The 21,803-nt window shown below is 30.1% G+C and overlaps 1 protein-coding gene across 5 annotated transcripts in view; it reads left to right on the plus strand.

Moving 5' to 3' along the window:
• Positions 1-1,996: 1,996 nt before the first annotated feature.
• LOC116677135 (uncharacterized) overlaps positions 1,997-21,803 on the plus strand; it is a 61,950-nt gene continuing 42,143 nt past the window's right edge. Inside the window, exons 1-5 of one of the 5 annotated variants that reach the window (XM_032507823.1) lie at positions 1,997-2,135; positions 2,895-2,952; positions 4,211-4,268; positions 5,875-5,932; positions 14,996-15,053. The gene's annotated coding sequence lies outside the window, so the exon portion shown is untranslated. Of the gene's footprint in view, positions 2,136-2,894; positions 2,953-4,020; positions 4,269-5,874; positions 5,933-14,995; positions 15,054-21,803 lie in introns of those variants that run through there. The other 4 variants (XM_032507818.1, XM_032507820.1, XM_032507821.1 and 1 more) reach the window with 4 other exon arrangements.

Below are 21,803 nucleotides of genomic sequence, written 5' to 3' on the forward strand. Positions count from 1 at the left end.
ACAGTGTTGTACATTCTTACAGGTCATATCCCGACACAATAAGGCATCTTTTGGGGCCTTGATATCACCCAGCAAGGCATCAGATGAGTTGATATATTCATTAAAATCTTTCTCTGACAATTTTGACCAACTTGTTTTTTCTACATTACTGCCATTATCCACAGGCAGCAACACCGGTAAGTTGTCTGTGTTCAACACCATTAGGAAGGGTATATGGTCTGTAGTAGCCAAATCATAATCAATCTTCATCATATCAATGGAGTCATGGGCATCCACTGTACAAAGACAGTGGTCTAGCCAGGAAGTAGTGTGCCAAGCCTCGCTAATATAAGTATAACTCTCATTTGGCAATAGTAACTTGCTAGACAAAACCAGTCCACTGTCTGTGCAAAACTGCATTAAATGATTACCAAATAAGGAGTTGGCATCATTTACATCCGCATTCATGTCACCAACAACATAGATGCAGGTAGAAGAATGGTCCTGTATAAAAGACATAATACATCCCAACCTAGTGAGGTACTCATCCTCATTTTGTATGCACTCATATGGCGTATATACATTCAAAATGATCATCTTCCTATCATTACAACACAGCTCAAGCCCAATAGCCCAGTCAACTCCCAGTCTTATAACATTAACCAACTGGTCATATTTTTTTATTCCACATAGTGGCTAGCCATCCTGGGATTCGCCCACGGACAACTTTTGCACACAAGTCAGTTGTTGATTCACCCGCACCATGAAAGTCCCTGTGTATAGAGTTTAGTCCTTCCAGGTCTTGTTTTGCCAGGAACGTCTCCTGGACACACACAATGTCACATTGAAGATATCGCTGATCTAGGATGAATAATATTTTCATTATTTTTGTTATTTATAATAAAAAATATTAAATGTATTATTTAATAATAGCGAATAAATAAAAACTGAATTCTAGAGAGGATTCCAGCTGGGAACTGTAAAATACAAATAACATCAGCAGATTGGCAGACAGCCAGAACTATCCCTGTCGCTGTTTTGTAGCTGCTGTGGAAGTCCGAGATATGTCAGGAAATCATTGCGAAAAACATATATCCATTCCCCCGGAATAACAACAGCATGATGACGATTCACTAAATATCAGAGTTAATACGTTATCACGTCTGTCCGCGGCACGAGACGCAAACAACTTTTAAAAAGCTTGTTTTCTGAATGGAGTTCGGATCGATCAGGCCAGCGCTATTTAAGGTTCAGTTTTGTAGTATTTTGAAATTGCAATAACACGGATAAGAGCTATCCCGTAATAACAGAATCATAATGAAGACATGGAGAAAATCAGTCTTAGTACTATATCAGGTCTGTCGACGTAAAGATAATATAAACACTTTTAAAACGCTTGTTTTTATGAATGGAGTTCTTGCGTATGATAAATTCCACTGATACAGTATCGAACCAAAATAAACCGATTTGTCCGCAGTTTTATTGCAAGAAACGGATAAAACATAAGCCGAAAAAACAACATCATTCTAATGATATGTAGAAACTCAGACTTTACACTTTATTAGTTTAGCCAAATTAATTACAAGATTGTGTAATGTGGGGTTTCTGTGGCCAGTGACATTTCTTTATTTGTATTTATGATTCCATAATAGATTTTCAAATGTGTTTAATAGCTAACGTCAAATATAAAATCAACTTTGGCACAATCTGCCACAGCCAGTCTGCTGCGGTCTGGTTCGACTGATAGGTTTAGGATTCACTCACCAGAGAATTCTATTGAAATGAAATTATTAAATGTTTACTGTTCATATATTCACTTGAGAAATTTGAAGATTGGACCCGAAAATCTACACATAAACAGTTATCTAGTCCCTGTGAAACTTTCTCACTCTGAAAGAAGCAAGACTTCTTTCTCACCTACAGTGACGAAATTTAACAACTGTTGTTATGAATCTAAATTTCTAAACTTTCACATTCTCACACTTATAATCAAGATTATGCATACGGTACAAGGTTGTCCTGACACTGGGAACTTTAAGACATGTGACACTAGACTTGACCCACGTGAGATTTTTTTTGTCTCAGTTTGGGCTGAGCTCTTTCACAGTACTCTAGCAGTTCCACTGGAAGACATCTTCTTCTTCTTCTGCTCTAAGGTGAGTCACTCGATTTTCAATGCAATACACTGTTTAAATATATATAAATGCACTGGCTCAAGTAACTTTAGACACCCATTCTAAAGTCTACAGGGGGCATAAGATTACATTAGATTAGATTAGATTCAACTTTATTGTCATTACACAGGTACAGGTACAAGGCAACGAAATGCAGTTTGGGTCTAACCAGAAGTGCAATAGCAGTAAGTGCAGGATATATACAATGGTTCCATAAGTGCAAGACATGGATATGTAATGAATAAATATAGAAATGAATACTATTATATACAGAGTTTTACAGATGGGTTTGTCCTATGAATACAAAATATAGATAACAAGTATTGTGAGCAAGATTTACAGCTAGGAATTTGGTGGATATTACTATAATTGCACATTTTTACAGATATGTGCAAATAGCATAATATACTAATGGTTTACAGATTTTACAGGTGAGTAAAGTACCCCTATGTTAAATTCCCATAGAGACAGGCAGGGTTTTATTTTTAAAGGCCAGTTATTTCATGAACAAGGATGGGTGTAAACTGAATACATCATATTTCCTAATTGTAAATAGCTATGCAATGAGTAAATAACCACTACTTTTAGCGTGTATAGAGCAGCATATCTCCACCAGACTCCATGTAAATAATCACTACTTTACCTTGTCTAGAACAGCATATTCGCCCAGAAAAGGCAACAATCAAAAGTTATATAAAATATGGCAGACATTAATAAACTCATGTTTTTATATCCATTCAGCGAGATCACGCAGTGGACAGCACCATCTCATCAGACGGTCCTAGGCTGCCATCTGGTGGTGAGTACATGGTACCTTAGTGTATTTTACTGTACATATGAAACCCCATTTATAACTCAATATAGCAACTTGCAGAACGCTCTCCAGGGTGAAAGCGTATTGTTTTACTGTTTTAGCGCTCTTAATTCAGCATGTTAGCTTGTTAATTAGCACTAACACAGTAGGAAATACAAAGAATGCTGATAGGAATGTAATTTTACAAATATGTTGTCATAACCCAACCATATCATTGGAATCATGAAACACATGTCATTAGATGAAAAGTCAGATATGCAACACAAGGGTTAAGACTAACATGTTATAATCTGTGATAGTACGGGGACTACACTACCCACAATGCTGTTAGGTTCATTCGTGGTCTCGGAGTGCCATCTAGTGGTTGATAGAAAAACATTGAAAGAAAAAAAAAGAAAAAGAGGAACACTTTAGGACAGACAAGATATTAGGCTTTAGGCCCAGAATTGAAAAGAAAGAAAGACAAGATTACTTCTCTTTTAGATTATTTTAAATGTATGTTTATATTATACTAAGCATTATTGTGCCATAAAGATTAGATTTTATGTACATGTCATAATCAATAGAACCTGATTTGATTTAGTGCTCAGCCACCAGCAGCAAACAGTGTGTGTGTGTGTGTGTGTGTGTGTGTGGTGTGTGTGTGTGTGTGTTGTGTGTGTGTGTGTGTGTGTGTGTGTGTGTGTGGTGTGTCGGTATTACTCTCCCAGTCTTATCTAACTCAGGCTTGTTATGTTCTTAATGCAAAAAGATGCATGTTTCTTGTGTGTCTGGTGTGTACGTCTATGTGTATGTATGTCTATATGTCTATGTGTGTGTGTGTGTGTGTGTGTGTGTGTGTGTGTGTGTGTGTGTGTGTGTGTGTGTGTGTGTATATATATATATATATATATATATATATATATATATATATATATATATATATATATAATATATATTGTCTCTATTACTGCTCCATGTAAAAATAACTACTTTTAGCGTGTACACAGCAGCATATCTCCACCAGACACCATGTAAATAATCACTACTTTTAGCGTGTATAGAGCAGCATATCTCCACCAGACTCCATGTAAATAATCACTACTTTTAGTGTGTATAGAGCAGCATATCTCCTCCAGACTCCATGTAAGTAATCACTACTTTACCTTGTCTAGAACAGCATATTCGCACAGAAAAGGCAACAATCAAAAGTTATATAAAATATGGCAGACATTAATAAACTCATGTTTTTATATCCATTCAGCGAGATCACGCAGTGGACAGCACCATCTCATCAGACGGTCCTAGGCTGCCATCTGGTGGTGAGTACATGGTACCTTAGTGTATTTTACTGTACATATGAAACCCCATTTATAACTCAATATAGCAACTTGCAGAACGCTCTCCAGGGTGAAAGCGTATTGTTTTACTGTTTTAGCGCTCTTAATTCAGCATGTTAGCTTGTTAATTAGCACTAACACAGTAGGAAATACAAAGAATGCTGATAGGAATGTAATTTTACAAATATGTTGTCATAACCCAACCATATCATTGGAATCATGAAACACATGTCATTAGATGAAAAGTCAGATATGCAACAAAAACATTTAGATAGGAACAAGTAAAGTGTTTTTTATGTTGAGGGGAAGACAACACAAGGGTTAAGACTAACATGTTATAATCTGTGATAGTACGGGGGACTACACTACCCACAATGCTGTTAGGTTCATTCGTGGTCTCGGAGTGCCATCTAGTGGTTGATAGAAAAACATTGAAAGAAAAAAAAAGAAAAAGAGGAACACTTTAGGACAGACAAGATATTAGGCTTTAGGCCCAGAATTGAAAAGAAAGAAAGACAAGATTACTTCTCTTTTAGATTATTTTAAATGTATGTTTATATTATACTAAGCATTATTGTGCCATAAAGATTAGATTTTATGTACATGTCATAATCAATAGAACCTGATTTGATTTAGTGCTCAGCCACCAGCAGCAAACAGTGTGTGTGTGTGTGTGTGTGTGTGTGTGTGTGTGTGTGTGTGTGTGTGTGTGTGTGTGTGTGTGTGGTGTGTGTGTGTGTGTGTGTGTGTGTGTCGGTATTACTCTCCCAGTCTTATCTAACTCAGGCTTGTTATTGTTCTTAATGCAAAAAGATGCATGTTTCTTGTGTGTCTGGTGTGTACGTCTATGTGTATGTATGTCTATATGTCTATGTGTGGTGTGTGTGTGTGTGTGTGTGTGTGTGTGTGTGTGTGTGTGTGTGTGTGTGTGTGTGTGTATATATATATATAATATATATATATATATATATATATATATATATATATATATATATATATATATAGTCTCTATACTGCTCCATGTAAATAATAACTACTTTTAGCGTGTACACAGCAGCATATCTCCACCAGACACCATGTAAATAATCACTACTTTTAGCGTGTATAGAGCAGCATATCTCCACCAGACACCATGTAAATAATCACTACTTTTAGCGTGTATAGAGCAGCATATCTCCACCAGACTCCATGTAAATAATCACTACTTTTAGCGTGTATAGAGCAGCATATCTCCACCAGACTCCATGTAAATAATCACTACTTTTAGCGTGTATAGAGCAGCATATCTCCACCAGACTCCATGTAAATAATCACTACTTTTAGCGTGTATAGAGCAGCATATCTCCACCAGACTCCATGTAAATAATCACTACTTTTAGTGTGTATAGAGCAGCATATCTCCACCAGACTCCATGTAAATAATCACTACTTTTAGTGTGTATAGAGCAGCATATCTCCTCCAGACTCCATGTAAGTAATCACTACTTTACCTTGTCTAGAACAGCATATTCGCACAGAAAAGGCAACAATCAAAAGTTATATAAAATATGGCAGACATTAATAAACTCATGTTTTTATATCCATTCAGCGAGATCACGCAGTGGACAGCACCATCTCATCAGACGGTCCTAGGCTGCCATCTGGTGGTGAGTACATGGTACCTTAGTGTATTTTACTGTACATATGAAACCCCATTTATAACTCAATATAGCAACTTGCAGAACGCTCTCCAGGGTGAAAGCGTATTGTTTTACTGTTTTAGCGCTCTAATTCAGCATGTTAGCTTGTTAATTAGCACTAACACAGTAGGAAATACAAAGAATGCTGATAGGAATGTAATTTTACAAATATGTTGTCATAACCCAACATATCATTGGAATCATGAAACACATGTCATTAGATGAAAAGTCAGATATGCAACAAAAACATTTAGATAGGAACAAGTAAAGTGTTTTTTATGTTGAGGGGAAGACAACACAAGGGTTAAGACTAACATGTTATAATCTGTGATAGTACGGGGACTACACTACCCACAATGCTGTTAGGTTCATTCGTGGTCTCGGAGTGCCATCTAGTGGTTGATAGAAAAACATTGAAAGAAAAAAAAAAAGAAAAAGAGGAACACTTTAGGACAGACAAGATATTAGGCTTTAGGCCCAGAATTGAAAAGAAAGAAAGACAAGATTACTCTCTTTTAGATTATTTTAAATGTATGTTTATATTATACTAAGCATTATTGTGCCATAAAGATTAGATTTTATGTACATGTCATAATCAATAGAACCTGATTTTTTTAGTGCTCAGCCACCAGCAGCAAACAGTGTGTGTGTGTGTGTGTGTGTGTGTGTGTTGTGTGTGTGTGTGTGTGTGTGGTGTGTGTGTGTGTGTGTGTGTGTGTGTGTGTGGTGTGTGTGTGGTGTGGTGTGTGTGTCGGTATTACTCTCCCAGTCTTATCTAACTCAGGCTTGTTATTGTTCTTAATGCAAAGAGATGCATGTTTCTTGTGTGTCTGGTGTGTACGTATGTGTGTGTGTGTGTGTGTGTGTGTGTGTGTTATATATATATATATATATATATATATATATATATATATATATATATATATATATATATATATTATATATATATATATATATATAATCTCTATTACTGCTCTATGTAATTATTCAGTACTCTTAGTGTTACACAGCAGCATATCTCCACCAGACTCCATGTAAACAATCACTACTTTTAGTGTGTATAGAGCAGCATATCTCCACCAGACTCCATGTAAATAATCACTACTTTTAGTGTGTATAGAGCAGCATATCTCCACAAGACGCCATGAAAAAAAAACATGTTTTAGCGTGTATAGAGTAGCATATCTCCACCAGACTCCATGTACATAATCACTAGTTTTAGTGTGATGGCCCTTTGCTTTCATCTGGTGGTTGAATTATGGCACTACATTATAATTCCAGCATGTTATGAAACCAATTAATGACTACAGCAATTTGCAGAAAATTATAGATTAATCTTCAAATACAAATACAATGTTAACTTACAACACTACAATGTTGTTTTCTTGTACTAAGGCAACTGCACATTACTTTAGTTTACAATACTTTATGTCACGCAACCTTACTTCAGTCTAACTTCTGCACATTGTCTGTTTTTTTGCCTGTTTTCTTGTGTGTTTACTGGTTAGTTTGCTTTGCTTTCATTGTAGAGAATGCTGCTGTAACAAGGGAATTTCCCCGCTGTGAGATTAATAAACATTCATCTAATCTGATCTAATCTAATCTTATTTCATAACCTGTAAGATTGTAATAACACACAGATATGTTATATATATATATATATATATATATATATATATATATTACAGATTCCATGTAAATAATCACTACTTTTAGTGTGTATAGAGCAGCATATCTCCACAAGACGCCATGAAAATAACCACTACTTTTAGCGTGTATAGAGTAGCATATCTCCACAAGACGCCATGAAATTAACCACTACTTTTAGCGTGTATAGAGTAGCATATCTCCACCAGACTCCATGTAAATAATCACTACTTTTAACGTGTATAGAGCAGCATTTCTCCACCAGACTCCATGTAAATATTCAGTACTTTTAGCGTGTATAGAGCAGCATATCTCCACCAGACTCCATGTAAATAATCACTAGTTTTAGTGTGATGGCCCTTTGCTTTCATCTGGTGGTTGAATTATGGCACTACATTATAATTTCAGCATGTTATGAAACCAATTAATGACTACAGCAACTTGCAGAAAATTATAGATTAATCTTCAAATACAAATACAATGTTAACTTACAACACTACAATGTTGTTTTCTTGTACTAAGGCAACTGCACATTACTTTAGTTTACAATACTTTATGTCACGCCACCTTACTTCCGTCTAACTTCTGCACATTGTCTGTTTTTGCCTGTTTTCTTGTGTGTTTACTGGTTAGTTTGCTTTGCTTTCATTGTAGAGAATGCTGCTGTAACAAGGCAATTTCCCCGCTGTGATATTAATAAACATTCATCTAATCTGATCTAATCTAATCTTATTTCATAAACTGTAAGATTGTAATAACACACACATATTTTACATATTTATATATATATATATATATATATATATATATATATATATATATATATATATATATATATATATATATACCAGATTTCATGTAAATAATCACTACTTTTAGCGTGTATAGAGTAGCATATCTCCACAAGACGCCATGAAATTAACCACTACTTTTAGCGTGTATAGAGCAGCATTTCTCCACCAGACTCCCTGTAAATATTCAGTACTTTTAGCGTGTATAGAGCAGCATATCTCCACCAGACTCCCTGTAAATATTCAGTACTTTTAGCGTGTATAGAGCAGCATTTCTCCACCAGACTCCCTGTAAATATTCAGTACTTTTAGCGTGTATAGAGCAGCATATCTCCACCAGACTCCATGTAAATAATCACTAGTTTTAGTGTGATGGCCCTTTGCTTTCATCTGGTGGTTGAATTATGGCACTACATTATAATTTCAGCATGTTATGAAACCAATTAATGACTACAGCAACTTGCAGAAAATTATAGATTAATCTTCAAATACAAATACAATGTTAACTTACAACACTACAATGTTGTTTTCTTGTACTAAGGCAACTGCACATTACTTTAGTTTACAATACTTTATGTCACGCCACCTTACTTCAGTCTAACTTCTGCACATTGTCTGTTTTTTGCCTGTTTTCTTGTGTGTTTACTGGTTAGTTTGCTTTGCTTTCATTGTAGAGAATGCTGCTGTAACAGGGCAATTTCCCCGCTGTGGTATTGATAAACATTCATCTAATCTGATCTAATCTAATCTTATTTCATAAACGTTTAGATTGTAATAACACACAGATATGTTACATATATATATATATATATATATATATATATATATATATATATATATATATATATATATATATATATATATAATCTCTATTACTGCTCTATGTAATATTCAGTACTCTTAGTGTTTACACAGCAGCATATCTCCACCAGACTCCATGTAAACAATCACTACTTTTAGTGTGTATAGAGCAGCATATCTCCACCAGACTCCATGTAAATAATCACTACTTTAGTGTGTATAGAGCAGCATATCTCCACAAGACGCCATGAAAAAAAAAACATGTTTTAGCGTGTATAGAGTAGCATATCTCCACCAGACTCCATGTACATAATCACTAGTTTAGTGTGATGGCCCTTGCTTTCATCTGGTGGTTGAATTATGGCACTACATTATAATTCCAGCATGTTATGAAACCAATTAATGACTACAGCAATTTGCAGAAAATTATAGATTAATCTTCAAATACAAATACAATGTTAACTTACAACACTACAATGTTGTTTTCTTGTACTAAGGCAACTGCACATTACTTTAGTTTACAATACTTTATGTCACGCAACCTTACTTCAGTCTAACTTCTGCACATTGTCTGTTTTTTTGCCTGTTTTCTTGTGTGTTTACTGGTTAGTTTGCTTTGCTTTCATTGTAGAGAATGCTGCTGTAACAAGGGAATTTCCCCGCTGTGAGATTAATAAACATCATCTAATCTGATCTAATCTAATCTTATTTCATAACCTGTAAGATTGTAATAACACACAGATATGTTATATATATATATATATATATATATATATATATATATTACAGATTCCATGTAAATAATCACTACTTTTAGTGTGTATAGAGCAGCATATCTCCACAAGACGCATGAAAATAACCTCTACTTTTAGCGTGTATAGAGTAGCATATCTCCACAAGACGCCATGAAATTAACCACTACTTTTAGCGTGTATAGAGTAGCATATCTCCACCAGACTCCATGTAAATAATCACTACTTTTAACGTGTATAGAGCAGCATTTCTCCACCAGACTCCATGTAAATATTCAGTACTTTTAGCGTGTATAGAGCAGCATATCTCCACCAGACTCCATGTAAATAATCACTAGTTTTAGTGTGATGGCCCTTTGCTTTCATCTGGTGGTTGAATTATGGCACTACATTATAATTTCAGCATGTTATGAAACCAATTAATGACTACAGCAACTTGCAGAAAATTATAGATTAATCTTCAAATACAAATACAATGTTAACTTACAACACTACAATGTTGTTTTCTTGTACTAAGGCAACTGCACATTACTTTAGTTTACAATACTTTATGTCACGCAACCTTACTTCCGTCTAACTTCTGCACATTGTCTGTTTTTTTGCCTGTTTTCTTGTGTGTTTACTGGTTAGTTTGCTTTGCTTTCATTGTAGAGAATGCTGCTGTAACAAGGCAATTTCCCCGCTGTGAGATTAATAAACATTCATCTAATCTGATCTAATCTAATCTTATTTCATAAACTGTAAGATTGTAATAACACACACATATTTACATATTTATATATATATATATATATATATATATATATATATATATATTATATATATATATATATATATATATATATATATATACCAGATTTCATGTAAATAATCACTACTTTTAGCGTGTATAGAGTAGCATATCTCCACAAGACGCCATGAAATTAACCACTACTTTTAGCGTGTATAGAGCAGCATTTCTCCACCAGACTCCCTGTAATATTCAGTACTTTTAGCGTGTATAGAGCAGCATATCTCCACCAGACTCCCTGTAAATATTCAGTACTTTTAGCGTGTATAGAGCAGCATTTCTCCACCAGACTCCCTGTAAATATTCAGTACTTTTAGCGTGTATAGAGCAGCATATCTCCACCAGACTCCATGTAAATAATCACTAGTTTTAGTGTGATGGCCCTTTGCTTTCATCTGGTGGTTGAATTATGGCACTACATTATAATTTCAGCATGTTATGAAACCAATTAATGACTACAGCAACTTGCAGAAAATTATAGATTAATCTTCAAATACAAATACAATGTTAACTTACAACACTACAATGTTGTTTTCTTGTACTAAGGCAACTGCACATTACTTTAGTTTACAATACTTATGTCACGCCACCTTACTTCAGTCTAACTTCTGCACATTGTCTGTTTTTGCCTGTTTTCTTGTGTGTTTACTGGTTAGTTTGCTTTGCTTTCATTGTAGAGAATGCTGCTGTAACAGGGCAATTTCCCCGCTGTGGTATTGATAAACATTCATCTAATCTGATCTAATCTAATCTTATTCATAAACGTTTAGATTGTAATAACACACAGATATGTTACATATATATATATATATATATATATATATATATATATATATATATATATATATATATATACGCCATGACGCCATGAAATTAACCACTACTTTTAGCGTGTATAGAGCAGCATATCTCCACCAGACTCCCTGTAAATATTCAGTACTTTTAGCGTGTATAGGGCAGCATATCTCCACCAGACTCCATGTAAATAATCACTAGTTTTAGTGTGATGGCCCTTTGCTTTCATCTGGTGGTTGAATTATGGCACTACATTATAATTTCAGCATGTTATGAAACCAATTAATGACTACAGCAACTTGCAGAAAATTATAGATTAATCTTCAAATACAAATACAATGTTAACTTACAACACTACAATGTTGTTTTCTTGTACTAAGGCAACTGCACATTACTTTAGTTTACAATACTTTATGTCACGCCACCTTACTTCAGTCTAACTTCTGCACATTGTCTGTTTTTTGCCTGTTTTCTTGTGTGTTTACTGGTTAGTTTGCTTTGCTTTCATTGTAGAGAATGCTGCTGTAACAAGGCAATTTCCCCGCTGTGAGATTAATAAACATTCATCTAATCTGATCTAATCTAATGTTATTTCATAAACGTTTAGATTGTAATAACACACAGATATGTTACATATACAGGTAAAAGCCAGTAAATTAGAATATTTTGAAAAACTTGATTTATTTCAGTAATTGCATTCAAAAGGTGTAACTTGTACATTATATTTATTCATTGCACACAGACTGATGCATTCAAATGTTTATTTCATTTAATTTTGATGATTTGAAGTGGCAACAAATGAAAATCCAAAATTCCGTGTGTCACAAAATTAGAATATTGTGTAAGGGTTAAAATTTGAAGACACCTGGTGCCACAAACTAATCAGCTGATTAACGCCAAACACCTGCAAAGGGCTTTAAATGGTCTCTCAGTCCAGTTCTGAAGCCCACACAAACATGGGCAAGACTTCAGATGTGACAGCTGTCCAGAAGGCGAACATCGACACATTGCACAAGGAGGGACAGACACAAAAGGTTATTGCTGAAGAGGCTGGCTGTTCTCAGAGCTCTGTGTCCAAACACATTAATAGAGAGGCAAAGGGAAGGAAAAACTGTGGTCAGAAAAAGTGTACAAGCGATAAGGATCACCGCGCTCTAGTCAAGATTGTGAAAAAAAAAACCATTCAAAAATGTGGGGGAGATTCACAAGGAGTGGACAGCTGCTGGAGTCAGTGCTTCAAGATCCACCACCAAGAGACGCTTGAAAGACATGGGTTTCAACTGCCGCATACCTCGTGTCAAGCCACTGTTGACCAAGAAACAGCGCGAAAAGCGTCTCACCTGGGCTAAGAAAAAAAAAGAGCTGGACTGCTGCTGAGTGGTCCAAAGTCATGTTTTCTGACGAAAGCAAATTTTGCATTTCCTTTGGAAATCGAGGTCCCAGAGTCTGGAGGAAGACAGGAGAGGCACAGGATCCACGTTGCCTGAAGTCTAGTGTAAAGTTTCCACCATCAGTGATGGTTTGGGGTGCCATGTCATCTGCTGGTGTCGGTCCACTCTGTTTCCTGAGATCCAGGGTCAACACAGCCGTCTACCAGCAAGTTTTAGAGCACTTCATGCTTCCTGCTGCTGACCTGCTCTATGGAGATGGAGATTTCAGGTTCCAACAGGACTTGGCGCCTGCACTCAGCGCAAAATCTACCCGTGCCTGGTTTACGGACCATGGTATTTCTGTTCTAAATTGGCCAGCCAACTCCCCTGACCTTAGCCCCATAGAAACTCTGTGGGGTATTGTGAAAAGGAAGATGCAGAATGCCAGACCCAAAAACGCAGAAGAGTTGAAGGCCACTATCAGAGTAACCTGGGCTCTCATAACACCTGAGCAGTGCCAGAAACTCATCGAGTCCATGCCACGCCGCATTAATGCAGTAATTGAGGCAAAAGGAGCTCCAACCAAGTATTGAGTATTGTACATGCTCATATTTTTCATTTTCATACTTTTCAGTTGGCCAACATTTCTAAAAACTCCCTTTTTTTGTATTAGCCTTAAGTAATATTCTAATTTTGTGACACACGGAATTTTGGATTTTCATTTGTTGCCACTTCAAATCATCAAAATTAAATGAAATAAACATTTGAATGCATCAGTCTGTGTGCAATGAATAAATATAATGTACAAGTTACACCTTTTGAATGCAATTACTGAAATAAATCAAGTTTTTCAAAATATTCTAATTTACTGGCTTTTACCTGTATATATATATATATATATCATGGCGTCATGGCGTATATATATATATATATATATATGCCATGACGCCATGAAATTAACCACTACCTTTAGCGTGTATAGAGCAGCATATCTCCACAAGACGCCATGGAAATAACCACTACCTTTAGCGTGTATAGAGCAGCATTTCTCCACCAGACTCCCTGTAAATATTCAGTACTTTTAGCGTGTATAGAGCAGCATATCTCCACCAGACTCCCTGTAAATATTCAGTACTTTTAGCGTGTATAGGGCAGCATATCTCCACCAGACTCCATGTAAATATTCAGTACTTTTAGCGTGTATAGGGCAGCATATCTCCACCAGACTCCATGTACATAATCACTAGTTTTAGTGTGATGGCCCTTTGCTTTCATCTGGTGGTTGAATTATGGCACTACATTATAATTCCAGCATGTTATGAAACCAATTAATGACTACAGCAACTTGCAGAAAATTATAGATTAATCTTCAAATACAAATACAATGTTAACTTACAACACTACAATGTTGTTTTCTTGTACTAAGGCAACTGCACATTACTTTAGTTTACAATACTTTATGTCACGCCACCTTACTTCCGTCTAACTTCTGCACATTGTCTGTTTTTTGCCTGTTTTCTTGTGTGTTTACTGGTTAGTTTGCTTTGCTTTCATTGTAGAAAATGCTACTTTTAGCATGTATAGAGTAGCATATCTCCACCAGACTCCATGTAAGAGAATGCTGCTGTAACAAGGTAATTTCCCCGCTGTGAGATTAATAAACATTCATCTAATCTAATCTAATCTAATGTTATTTCATAAACTTTTAGATTGTAATAACACACACATATTTTACATACAGTCGGGTTCAGATAGAGACAGCAGGGAGTCTTATCAATGTTATATATATATATATATATATATAAATATATATATATATAATATATATATATATATATAATATATATATATATATATATATATATATATATATTATATATATATATATATATATACATGTATACATATAAATATATATGTATATTGTAATACACAATAGGGCAGCATATCTCCACCACACTCCATGTAAGTAATCACTACTTTTAGCGTGTATAGAGCAGCATATTTGCCCAAAAAAGACAACAATCTAAAGTTATTTAAAATATGGCAGACAATAATTAATTCATGTTTTTATATCCATTCAGCGAGACGACACAGTGGACAGAACCATCTCCTCAGACGGTCCTATGCTGCCATCTGGTGGTGAGTTGATGACACCGCAGTGTATTCTACTGTACATATGGACATACATGCTGTACATACTGTACACAATTCATTGCGTGTGTAAAACCTGTATGTATCAAAATATATAAATTGATATATATATATAAATATATCAATATAATCCTTCCTACACAAATCAGTTATCGATCATTATGATTAGAAATTATAATAAATCATTTTTCATAAATTCAAAATATTTCATAAGTACATCATTTATTAGTAGACATTTTCTCTTTAAACTTTCAATATAATCATTCATAAAAAAATTAGTTATCAATCGTTATGATTAGAAATGATAATAAACCATTTTTCATAAATTCAAAATATTTCATAAGTACATCATTTAGTAGTAGACATTTTCTCTTTATACTTTTAATATAATCATTCATAAAAAACTTAGTTATCGAACGTTGTGATTAAAAATGATAATAAACCATTTTTCATAAATTCAAAATATTTCATAAGTACATCATTTAGTAGTAGACATTTTCTCTTTACACTTTCAATATAATCATTCATAAAAAATTAGTTATCAATCGTTATGATTAAAAATGATAATAAACAATTTTTCATAAATTCAAAATATTTCATAAATACATCATTAAGAAGTAGACATTTTCTCTTTAAACTTTCAATATAATCATTCATAAAAAATTAGTTATTGATCGTTATGATTAAAAATGATAATAAACCATTTTTCATAAATTCAAAATATTTCATAAGTACATCATTTAGTAGTAGACATTTTCTCTTTAAACTTTTAATATAATCATTCATAAAAAACTTAGTTATCGAACGTTGTGATTAAAAAATGATAATAAACCATTTTTCATAAATTCAAAATATTTCATAAGTACATCATTTAGTAGTAGACATTTTCTCTTTATACTTTTAATATAATCATTCATTAAAAAAATAGTTATCTAACGTTGTGATTAAAAATGATAATAAACATTTTTCATAAATTCAAAATATTTCATAAGTACATCATTTACTAGTAGACATTTTCTCTTTAAACTTTCAATATAATCATTCATAACAAAATTAGTTATTTATCGTTATGATTAAAAATGATAATAAAACCATTTTTCATAAATTCAAAATATTTCATAAGTACATCATTTAGTAGTAGACATTTTCTCTTTAAACTTTTAATATAATCATTCATAAAAAAATTAGTTATCAATCGTTATGATTAAAAATGATAATAAACCATTTTTCATAAATTCAAAATATTTCATAAGTACATCATTTACTAGTAGACATTTTCTCTTTAAACTTTCAATATAATCATTCATAACAAAATTAGTTATTGATCGTTATGATTAAAAATGATAATAAACCATTTTTCATAAATTCAAAATATTTCATAAGTACATCATTTAGTAGTAGACATTTTCTCTTTAAACTTTTAATATAATCATTCATAAAAAAAATAGTTATCAATCGTTATGATTAAAAATGATAATAAAACATTTTTCATAAATTCAAAATTTCATAAATACATCATTAAGTAGTTGACATTTTCTCTTTATACTTTTAATATAATCATTCATAAAAAACTTAGTTATCGAACGTTGTGATTAAAAATGATAATAAAACATTTTTCATGAATTCAAAATATTTCATAAGTACATCATTTAGTAGTAGACATTTTCTCTTTACACTTTCAATATAATCATTCATAAAAAAAATAGTTATCGATCGTTATGATTAAAATGATAATAAAACATTTTTCATAAATTCAAAATATTTCATAAGTACATCATTTACTAGTAGACATTTTCTCTTTAAACTTTCAATATAATCATTCATAAAAAAATTAGTTATCAATCGTTATGATTAAAAATGATAATAAACCATTTTTCATAAATTCAAAATATTTCATAAATACATCATTAAGAAGTAGACATTTTCTCTTTAAATTTCAATATAATCATTCATAAAATAATTAGTTATTGATTGTTATGATTAAAAATGATAATAAACCATTTTTCATAAATTCAAAATATTTCATAAGTACATCATTTAGTAGTAGACATTTTCTCTTTAAACTTTCAATATAATCATTCATAAAAAAATTAGTTATCAATCGTTATGATTAAAAATGATAATAAACCATTTTCATAAATTCAAAATATTTCATAAATACATCAAGAAGTAGACATTTCTCTTTATACTTTTAATATAATCATTCATAAAAAAATAGTTATCGATCGTTATGATTAAAAATGATATTAAACCATTTTTCATAAATTCAAATATTTCATAAATACATCATTAAGTAGTTGACATTTTCTCTTTATACTTTTAATATAATCATTCATTAAAAAAATAGTTATCTAACGTTGTGATTAAAAATGATAATAAAACATTTTTCATAAATTCAAAATATTTCATAAGTACATCATTTACTAGTAGACATTTTCTCTTTAAACTTTCAATATAATCATTCATAACAAAATTAGTTATTGATCGTTATGATTAAAAATGATAATACACCATTTTCATAAATTCAAAATATTTCATAAGTACATCATTAGTAGTAGACATTTTCTCTTTAAACTTTTAATATAATCATTCATAAAAAAATTAGTTATCAATCGTTATGATTAAAAATGATAATAAACCATTTTTCATAAATTCAAAATATTTCATAAGTACATCATTTACTAGTAGACATTTTCTCTTTAAACTTTCAATATAATCATTCATAACAAAATTAGTTATTGATCGTTATGATTAAAATGATAATAAAACATTTTTCATAAATTCAAAATATTTCATAAATACATCATTAAGTAGTTGACATTTTCTCTTTATACTTTTAATATAATCATTCATAAAAAACTTAGTTATCGAACGTTGTGATTAAAAATGATAATAAACATTTTTCATGAATTCAAAATATTTCATAAGTACATCATTTAGTAGTAGACATTTTCTCTTTACACTTTCAATATAATCATTCATAAAAAAAATAGTTATCGATCGTTATGATTAAAAATGATAATAAACATTTTTCATAAATTCAAATATTTCATAAGTACATCATTTACTAGTAGACATTTTCTCTTTAAACTTTCAATATAATCATTCATAAAAAAATTAGTTATCAATCGTTATGATTAAAAATGATAATAAACCATTTTTCATAAATTCAAAATATTTCATAAATACATCATTAGAAGTAGACATTTTCTCTTTAAACTTTCAATATAATCATTCATAAAAAAATTAGTTATTGATCGTTATGATTAAAAATGATAATAAACCATTTTTCATAAATTCAAAATATTCCATAAATACATCATTTAGTAGTAGACATTTCCTCTTTAAACTTTCAATATAATCATTCATAAAAAAATTAGTTATTGATTGTTATGATTAAAAATGATAATAAACCATTTTTCATGAATTCAAAATATTTCATAAGTACATCATTTAGTAGTAGACATTTTTCTTTTAAACTTTCAATATAATCATTCATAAAAAAATTAGTTATCAATCGTTATGATTAAAAATGATAATAAAACATTTTCATAAATTCAAAATATTTCATAAATAATCATTAAGAAGTAGACATTTTCTCTTTAAACTTTCAATATAATCATTCATAAAAAATTAGTTATCAATCGTTATGATTAAAAATGATAATAAACCATTTTCATAAATTCAAAAAAATTTCATAAGTACATCAATTAGTAGTAGACATTTTCTCTTTAAACTTTTAATAATACATTCATAAAAAACTTAGTTATCAACGTTGTGATTAAAAATGATAATAAACCATTTTTCATAAATTCAAAATTTTTCATAAGTACATCATTTACTAGTAGACTTTTCTCTTTAAACTTTCAATATAATCATTCATAAAAAAATAGTTATCAATCGTTATGATTAAAAATTATAATAAACCATTTTTCATAAATTCAAAATATTTCATAAATACATCATCAAGAAGTAGACATTTCTCTTTATACTTTTAATATAATCATTCATAACAAAATTAGTTATTGATCGTTATGATTAAAAATGATAATAAAACATTTTCATAAATTCAAAATATTCCATAAATACATCATTTAGTAGTAGACATTTTATCTTATACTTTTAATATAATCATTCATAAAAAAATTAGCTATTGATCGTTATGATTAAAAATGATAATAAACATTTTTCATAAATTCAAAATATTTCATAAGTACATCATTTACTAGTAGACATTTTCTCTTTAAACTTTCAATATAATCATTCATAACAAAATTAGTTATTGATCGTTATGATTAAAAATGATAAAAAAACATTTTTCATAAATTCAAAATATTTCATAAATACATCATTAAGTAGTTGACATTTTCTCTTTATACTTTTAATATAATCATTCATAAAAAACTTAGTTATCGAACGTTGTGATTAAAAATGATAATAAAACATTTTTCATGAATTCAAAATATTTCATAAATACATCATTTAGTAGTAGACATTTTCTCTTTAAACTTTCAATATAATCATTCATAAAAATAGTTATCAATCGTTATGATTAAAAATGATAATAAACATTTTTCATAAATTCAAAATATTTCATAAATACATCATTAAGAAGTAGACATTTTCTCTTTAAACTTTCAATATAATCATTCATAAAAAAATTAGTTATTGATCGTTATGATTAAAAATGATAATAAACATTTTTCATAAATTCAAATATTCCATAAATACATCATTAGTAGTAGACATTTTCTCTTTAAACTTTCAATATAATCATTCATAAAAAAATTAGTTATTGATCGTTATGATTAAAAATGATAATAAACCATTTTTCATAAATTCAAAATATTTCATAAGTACATCATTTAGTAGTAGACATTTTCTCTTTAAACTTTCAATATAATCATTCATAAAAAAATTAGTTATCAATCGTTATGATTAAAAATGATAATAAAACATTTTTCATAAATTCAAATATTTCATAAATACATCATTAAGAAGTAGACATTTTCTCTTTAAACTTTCAATATAATCATTCATAAAAAATTAGTTATCAATCGTTATGATTAAAAATGATAATAAACCATTTTTCATAAATTCAAAAATTTCATAAGTACATCAATAGTAGTAGACATTTTCTCTTTAAACTTTTAATATAATCATTCATAAAAAAATTAGTTATCAAACGTTGTGATTAAAAATGATAATAAACCATTTTCATAAATTCAAAATATTTCATAAGTACATCATTTACTAGTAGACATTTTCTCTTTAAACTTTCAATATAATCATTCATAAAAAAATTAGTTATCAATCGTTATGATTAAAAATGATAATAAACATTTTTCATAAATTCAAAATATTTCATAAATACATCATTTAGTAGTAGACATTTTCTCTTTATACTTTAATATAATCATTCATAAAAAATTAGTTATTGATCGTTATGATTAAAAATGATAATAAAACATTTTTCATAAATTCAAAATATTTCATAATACATCATTTAGTAGTAGACATTTTCTCTTTAACTTTTAATATAATCATTCATAAAAAAATTAGTTATTGATCGTTATGATTAAAAATGATAATAAACCATTTTTCATAAATTCAAAATATTTCATAAATACATCATTTAGTAGTAGACATTTTCTCTTTAAACTTTCAATATAATCATTCATAAAAAAATTAGTATCAATCGTTATGATTAAAAATGATAATAAACCATTTTCATAAATTCAAAATATTTCATAAGTACACATTTAGTAGTAGACATTTTCTCTTTAAACTTTCAATATAATCATTCATAAAAAATAGTTATTGACGTTATGATTAAAAATGATAATAAACCATTTTTCATAAATTCAAAATATTTCATAAATACATCATTAAGTAGTGACATTTCTCTTTATACTTTAATATAATCATTCATAAAAAACTTAGTTATCGAACGTTATGATTAAAAATGATAATAAACATTTTTCATAAATTCAAATATTTCATAAATACATCATTTAGTAGTAGACATTTTCTCTTTAAACTTCAATATAATCATTCATAAAAAAATTAGTTATGATCGTTATGATTAAAAATAATAAACATTTTTCATAAATTCAAAATATTCATAAATACATCATTTAGTAGTAGACATTTCCTCTTTAAACTTTCAATATAATCATTCATAAAAAAATTAGTTATTGATTGTTATGATTAAAAATGATAATAAACCATTTTTCATAAATTCAAAATATTTCATAAGTACATCATTTAGTAGTAGACATTTTCTCTTTAAACTTTCAATATAATCATTCATAAAAAAATTAGTTATCAATCGTTATGATTAAAAATGATAATAAAACATTTTTCATAAATTCAAATATTTCATAAATACATCATTAAGAAGTAGACATTTTCTCTTTAAACTTTCAATATAATCATTCATAAAAAATTAGTTATCAATCGTTATGATTAAAAATGATAATAAACCATTTTTCATAAATTCAAAATATTTCATAAGTACATCAATAGTAGTAGACATTTTCTCTTTAAACTTTTAATATAATCATTCATAAAAAACTTAGTTATCAACGTTATGATTAAAAATGATAATAAACCATTTTCATAAATTCAAATATTTCATAAGTACATCATTTACTAGTAGACATTTTCTCTTTAAACTTTCAATATAATCATTCATAAAAAATTAGTTATCAATCGTTATGATTAAAAATGATAATA

The sequence above is a fragment of the Etheostoma spectabile genome, unplaced genomic scaffold, assembly GCF_008692095.1.
Source record: "Etheostoma spectabile isolate EspeVRDwgs_2016 unplaced genomic scaffold, UIUC_Espe_1.0 scaffold00004438, whole genome shotgun sequence".
Taxonomy (NCBI): Eukaryota; Metazoa; Chordata; class Actinopteri; order Perciformes; family Percidae; genus Etheostoma; species Etheostoma spectabile.